The sequence below is a fragment of the Clupea harengus genome, chromosome 9 (genome assembly GCF_900700415.2).
Source record: "Clupea harengus chromosome 9, Ch_v2.0.2, whole genome shotgun sequence".
Taxonomy (NCBI): domain Eukaryota; kingdom Metazoa; phylum Chordata; class Actinopteri; order Clupeiformes; family Clupeidae; genus Clupea; species Clupea harengus.
This window is the reverse complement of record NC_045160.1, coordinates 19,188,212-19,195,505: the sequence shown is the minus strand read 5'-3', so window position 1 is coordinate 19,195,505 and position 7,294 is coordinate 19,188,212. Positions and strand designations below refer to the sequence as shown.

Genomic DNA, 7,294 nt, shown 5'->3' with positions numbered 1-7,294 from the left:
CTGCGACTCTAGCACTTTCACAGTGGCTTGAACGGGCAGGTCACAGATATGTGAGTGCCACTCCAGGGGTCCCGAGACAGCAGTGCTCTCTGGGAGCAGAAGTGTCTGTGCTGTCAGCTTCAGTTCCCAGCATGGCCTCAGCCCCCTCATGCAGGCCCTCTTCAGCCCCTGACCCCCCTCACGAGGCCTTTGTGTGGGGACCTCTGCTCCCTGTGGACAGACCTCTCCCTGGCCTTTCATACGCCACTGTGTCCAATCACAACTTTCGGCTCCTCGTACAACTCCCCCAACTTTAAGCCAATGCCCCAGAGCTCAAAAGAGTTTATGAGATACAGAGAGGTCGAAAAATGCTACATATTATGATATGTAAGTGCTCATAAAAACAGATGAACAAATCTTTTGCTATGAATTTGATTTCTGATTCAATTCAAAACGGCCAACAGATAACTAATGAAAGTCTTGTTGTGACTGTTTTGATACTTTTTTTTTAATCTTCTGATAACAAAGTTTGGGAAATATACATACATATCTACATACACTCATATAGATACTAGTGTACAAAAGTTTAAAATCGCCCTGAAACTGTCATGGTTTTCAAAGAGATGTATTTCACTGGCATGTTGTAAATTGCTATTGGTATTGATTTATAAACTATTCATATAAAACTACAAAGCTCCATTTTTATCAATCGTTACTTTTGTGTCCTAATGATAAAGTCTCTACACACTTATTAGACACCTTTGTAACCAAATGATCACACCTAAATCACATACTTCTCAGTAACGCAAATACATAGTTTTCACATGAGTTGCCCATGGCATTCCTAAATGTCAAATCCTGGATCATAAATGGCCAAAACTTGCTTTATGAAAGTTATTCCATGATTGTCAAGAAACTGAAGATACAAAGGTGTCCACTTTAGTGTGTGGGAAAAGAACATTGCAGATCTAGCCAAGAGAGGCATAGGGCCAAGGTCTAAGCACACTAGAATATGTACTTAAGCCTTCAGTTTAAGAAACAGACAATTTCTAGGCTGCTTTCTTAAATATTGTGTGCTAAATACCGGTGTCACTGAAACAGTGAAAATGGGACTCCGATGAGGGCCATAGAGGTTGAGTTTCAAAGGAGAAGCGATACCTGAAAATGATACAGACATTGGACTACGGATGACTGGAAAATAACATTATGGATGGATGAGTCTAAATATGAGGTGCTTGAATCAAGGAGACAGTCATAGGTGAGGCATAAAGTGGATGTTGCAAGATTACTTGAAGCCTTCTTTCTTTCCAATGCTTTGGTATTGGTAAGGAGGGAAATTGATATGGTTTATTACAGTGAGGGAGAAATTATGAACCATAAATTGTGAATCAGTTCACAACATCTTGAATTACCTTGTGGTCAGTGCTTGACTGGTGCAAATGTCATTTTAAGTTATTCAAAACTGTCTGGTTTAAAAAAACGAAAAGAAAAGAAAAAAAAAAACATAAAGCCAGAACACAAATGGCCTAAGGTCTGTAAAATCACCAGATCTGACCCTTTTTGAGACCCTGTGGGAAAAGCATATCTGAAAGGTCAGAAGAAGTGTCCTCCAAGCCAAGCATTTCCACTGAATATTTTCAATAACTAACACAAGCCAAAGGTCTGCAAAGCTGTGATTGTGGAAGCAAATGGAGAATCCTTTGATGAATATAAAAAATCATGAATAGAACGATTCTGTGAAATCAAAACAATGTTTTGGCATTGTTGATATATTGATTATTATTTATGTAAGAAGATAATGCATTTCTGGGTGATTCCAAACTTTTGAACTTGACATTTATAATATTCAATTGAGAAAACCATGCCTGAGCTGTCCAACCATGTTAACATTCCTAAATACTAAAGCTTGCCACAGACCAGTAAAACTTGCAGCGTCCACAGAGTTTGGCCTTCAAATACTGAGTTGCACCTGCTTGAACCACAGCAGGTCCCAAAGTCCACAGAAGATTTCTGGGAGAGATGACTGCCATACTTACATATACCCATGTGCATAACAGATGACTGTTTCTGACACTTTATCTCTCACTCTCTGTTTGTGTGTCTTGCACACACACACACACACACACACACACACACACACACACACACACACACAAAGAGAGAGAGAGAGAGAGAGAGAGAGAGAGAGCACTTTACTCATATCCATATCCAACCAACATCAAGTTTCTTCACATGCAATTCATCTATGCTGAAATTGTTATTTTGAAATTAATATTTTGAGTTTTTTTAACTTGTGGTATGGGTTATTTGATTTGATTTACAGTGCTCTCTGTTGCACTCAACAAGTGGCAAAGGTGCACAGAAATATATATATATGCAAACATTACATACCAGAAGGCAAAAGTCAATCAGTCAGTCAGTTTCCCTAATGAACAGAAGGATAGCATTCCAGTATTCCACCTCACTTTCTTGAAAAGACATGATAAACACAGAAGCAATTGCATTTTCTTTCGTATATTAACAACATGGCTATGTTATAACAGTTTAACGATATCATTTGAAGTTTTTGTCAAGAAACTGTGAAAAGAAAAAGTCATGAGAAACTTTTGCAAAATTACAGCTGACCAACAGGCACTACACAGAAGATTACTTTCCATAGATTAGTCTATCCCGTATTTATGAAAAGCAATGTCACACTTAAGGGGAGGTCTACAAAAGCGTTTTGTTTGGTGGAGAAGCTTGTTAACACAAATGCAATGCCACTACCCCCTCCTCCTCTGCCTAACCCACTACGCATCCAACGGATTGGGCTTTGGGGCTGGAAACATTCCTGGTTTGACGATCAGGCTACGAGCCGCTGCTATGATTTGCTGAGCAATTCGATACTGGTTTCACGGATGTGTCTGTGGAAAAAGACAGTTGTAGTGAAAGGCAGAGCGAGCAGGGAAAGGAACGAGAGGTATACATAGAGTGCGTAACTTTCCTAGAGTAGCGTCCGGAATATAAGATAAACCTTTTTCGCTTGTTTGCATTTGCATTAAGCCGGGGCATTTCCAGTCACTTCAGTTTTGAAGTACTCACACAGCGAATTCGGTTTTTCTTTTTCTCCACCAATTGCTCTGCACTTTGCGCCCGTGTCTAATGGAGGGCCCAGTTCGGATTTTCTGCCATAAGAATGCGCTTTTCTGCTAGTTTATCCAGATTCCAGCAATTTATACCCTCCTGCAAAAGGTAAGGAATACATGGTGAACGCGGTGGTTACGAACGTTTTTACTGCGTTCGCTGAAGAGTCTCGGGGCTTGAGTTTCTGGAAAGGGGTTGATTGTTGTGGAAAAAGAGTAACTTGTAGTATGGTTGACAGTCATACAGTAACTATGTAATTGTATATTGTTAAAATTCTCACAGTGATTCGATATATGTTATGATTCAATCAACTGTATTCTGGTAAAAACTTACCACGAGGTTTCGACTGCCTTTTTTTCTGTATATGAGATGGGGGCGCCCACGGACATTAGCTTACTCGAGCTATGCATAGCCATTTGAAATATTAAAGCCTGGCGCGTCCACAATTTCCAAGCTTGTTCACATAGAGCACATAGTGTCGAGGCCTTTGAAACTCTTGAGACGTGTATGAACAGTTGGAAACGTTCATTTATATATTATATGATATGAGGTTATGTGTAAACCATAGGCTTCTTAAAGTGCTTCATTTGTAGATGAAGATTGTAGATTTCATGGTGAAAATTCTGTACAGTGACGGTGTAGTCAAAAACACTTGGTTGCAAATGCTTTTTAACTCAAAGAAAACTGATTCATGGTTTGATACAGAAGTGTCAATATTGCCTGTTAATATGTGCTTTAAGATTCCAAGAAACTACACATATTACAAGTATGGCTCTGTAGGCAGTAGAGTAATTGATATAGTCGTGAGATGCGATTATACTGGCAAAAATTGTCACTTGACTTATTAGCAATACTATATGTAACGTGGGCAGTGTTATCACATACAGTGGACAGATTCATATGCAACATAAAGTAAGAAGTATGTGTGTCCATGTTAGCAGACCTTCAGACCCACCTACTCATGTGTGGAAAATGATTGCTTTATAAAACTTAAAATCAGGTCTTATAAGTTATAACATTACAAAATGGCCCACACATTCCAAGATTAAATAATTGGTTCTGATAGTGAGCATTGCATACCTGATTGCAAATTCTCATTAATGAAACCTCACTGGTTAGTAAGTAGTGAGAATGAAATTCATGAAACCCGTGACATGATAATGAAAGGATGGGGAAAACAATTGGCTGAGGGGATTATGGAAAGACATTCATCTTGTCTTTTATATTTGGTCAAAGCAGAAATGTCTTTCTCAGTTGTACATGCTGTCCATACTGTCCCACCTGTTAACTTGGAGTTGACCTTCAATTGAAACCACTTGCTGACTTCAATATAATTAAATAAAAACAGAGAATGTCACTGTTAGTTGATAGTCACTGATAAAATGTATCAGATTTTTTAAGTGAGCATTGGACTGCTCTCTTCATTGCTTCAGGGACTTATGTAGTGTCTAGATTTAGCCTGTTTGGGAAAATGGTTGGTATAGTACCACAGTACACCACAAAACTAATAAAACAAGGGTCTTTGTATATACAGATTTTGCAATTAATTTGGACAAAAAATATATATATATATACATTCATTTTTTACATGTGTTAAACATTTTTTTTTTTTTTACATTACTTTGTCCATTTTATTTTCTGTCAATTGTCGTTTTATATCATATTAATGTTCTTTTTTTTATATACGCTATAACCATCAGACTGTGATCCTAAATACAGTATTCTAAATACAATTGACTATACTACTCCTGCTAACAATAATAATGATAACGTATATTATTTGATATTTTAAAAGAAGAAAAATTATATAAAATGCAACAAGATACAAACCTACCAAGTTTTTATTTATAATTAATCATGAAAGGGCTATGTTGGGAGAGGTCAAATAAAAGCCAAATGTGTATGATCTTCTCTGTGAGGAACCTTGATTTAGAGTGAATCTGTGGAGATTTTGGAGATGCACTCAGAAATGTGAAGTTTCTTAAAATCTGCTCCAAACTCCATGACATCAAAGCCCTGAGACACAGATGGGTGCCTAGAAGTAAAACACTTTCAAGTTTGAACAGCTTCTCAGGCATTGTTTCGTCTGTGGGGGGTGGGGGTGTGTGGTTGTGGGATAGAATATAGTTATGATGAAGTGTAAAGCAGAGTGATCAAAACTGAATCAAGAAAAATCAATTGGCCCCTAATTTTTTGACTATTTTTAACAAAGTGTTTGAAAATGTGATATCTGCACTCCATCATTTTGAAAAGGCTACTTTGTAAAATGTAGACTTACTGTTAGAGGGTTGAATAAATCATTAGCATACCAGTACCTCTACAAACGAGGGCTAAACACAGCACTGTGACATTAAGTGTGCCAGAATGTTTGGCCGATTAGGGCGTGTTGGCTAATGATGAACACATGTGCCTGTTGTAGGGGTATGTTAAGTGGCCAATTTGAATGTAAGCATGTGTAATAGTACAAGTCCACGCAGACATTAGTTTCTTTTTTTCACTATTATAAGTTCCACCTCCTAACCTGGAAAAAGAAACGTGCATTAATTCAGCAGATTTAGAAATAGTCATCCCACTCTCCACAGTGTGTGTGAGGTGCTGAGGGATAATCGAGTGCATCTTCTCTGCGCTTGTTATTAAAGCTAGTGTCTTAGTTGTGGACAGGGTTGTATGTAAATGTATGGGGCCAGAGTGATGGTTGTGTGAGTGTAAAGAAAAAAGTGTGTGTTTGAACGGCAGCGGGTGTGTCCTCGTGGGCAAAAAAGAGGGAATCTGGGCTCACCCCGCAGTGTATTTTGGGAGTCCTACTTGGCCTGACTCCTTTGCCACACAGATGTTAGGCAGCTAAATCCTCTCTCTGGCCCAGAATGGATGAAAGTGAATTTTAACAGCTAAATCACTGTGTGGTTTGGTTGTTTATTTGGGTTTGGGCTGTGATCTTAAGTATTTTTGCAATAAAGGATCAGCTGCTGGCCATGAATGACTTTCTGAAAATACTGAGTCATAAATGGGAAAGGGAGAGAGTGAGAGGAACTTCCTGAATATGAAAACACTTCCTCCATCTGCATATATATACAGTATATGTGGAGTGCTGGTATGAGGGTGGTGAGACTCCTCTACAGCTTCTGTGATGTCCCCGTGATCAAGGGCTTTCTATTCCAACCTTGCTGCTATTCCACTGTGTATTCGCTCATCTTGGCTGCTGAAGTCACAAGTGCAGTCCTTACCATGAGAACCTTCCCCAAAATGTGATAATCCACATGCTAAATTATGGCATTGTTGTGGCCCGGCACAGTATTTGTTCACCACCCAAAATAATTGGTTTTGGTTTTCTAAGCACAGCTCTCATTTGTCAGGGTGAGTCGACATCTCCAGAGCTCCTGGAGGTATTCAGTGGACAAATGAGAGTTTGCGGCAGGTTGCCAAAGTACCAACATGCTTTAGGGAGCGCTGGTGTTGATTGACAATCCCCAGCAGCTAGGAGAAGGGGGTGGATAGGAAAGATGGGCAGTTTGAAGACGATGGGAGTTTTGAGCCGTGGTACAAGGGAGTGCTCCCTGCTGGCTGATTAGAATAACTCCTTCATTTCTCACCACCTTGTGGCACTCCACAAACACAGCAAAGGGACAGTGATTATTCTGTCACTGCATGGTATGCATACTGATATTCACTGATAGTATGCTTTGTCTGTTTTTTATCATTTGCTCCATATCACTCTACACACAAATTAGACATGCTAACATATAGCTTGAAACTTTTAGTGAAAGTCAATTTTAGTTTTTTAGTCTGATATATATTCTTCAGGTTAGTTTCCTGTGGAAGCATCTGTGTTTGTACTTTCTGCTGTTTACACAGTATTCTGTAAACTGAAGACTGACTTAACTCCTGTGAAAAGGGTGAATCTTCCAAAGTTGAGGAACGACAATTTCATTACAGAAATGAGCTGTTCTATGCAGTTGCTGTCATTTTTAAGTATTTAGATTCAATACCTTTATAGTGAGACGTGTACCATAGTGATGGGATGCTTGGGCAGTAAGTGCCCTGTTCATTGTTGTCAAAGCTGAAATGTAAAAGCATCACTGAAAAGCTTTTACCAGAAGCCTCAGTTCAGTTCTGTCTAATTTCATAGTCTTCGGGACCTGAAGAAGGATGAAGTCTTTCAAGAGATTAAGAAATGAAATGAAAACCATCAGGG

General features: G+C 38.9%; 1 protein-coding gene across 1 annotated transcript in view; it reads left to right on the top strand.

The window, feature by feature from the left end:
- Positions 1–2,727: 2,727 nt before the first annotated feature.
- cdon (cell adhesion associated, oncogene regulated) overlaps positions 2,728–7,294 on the top strand; it is a 31,518-nt gene continuing 26,951 nt past the window's right edge. Inside the window, exon 1 of the mRNA XM_031573750.2 lies at positions 2,728–3,210. The gene's annotated coding sequence lies outside the window, so the exon portion shown is untranslated. The remainder of the gene's footprint in view (positions 3,211–7,294) is intronic.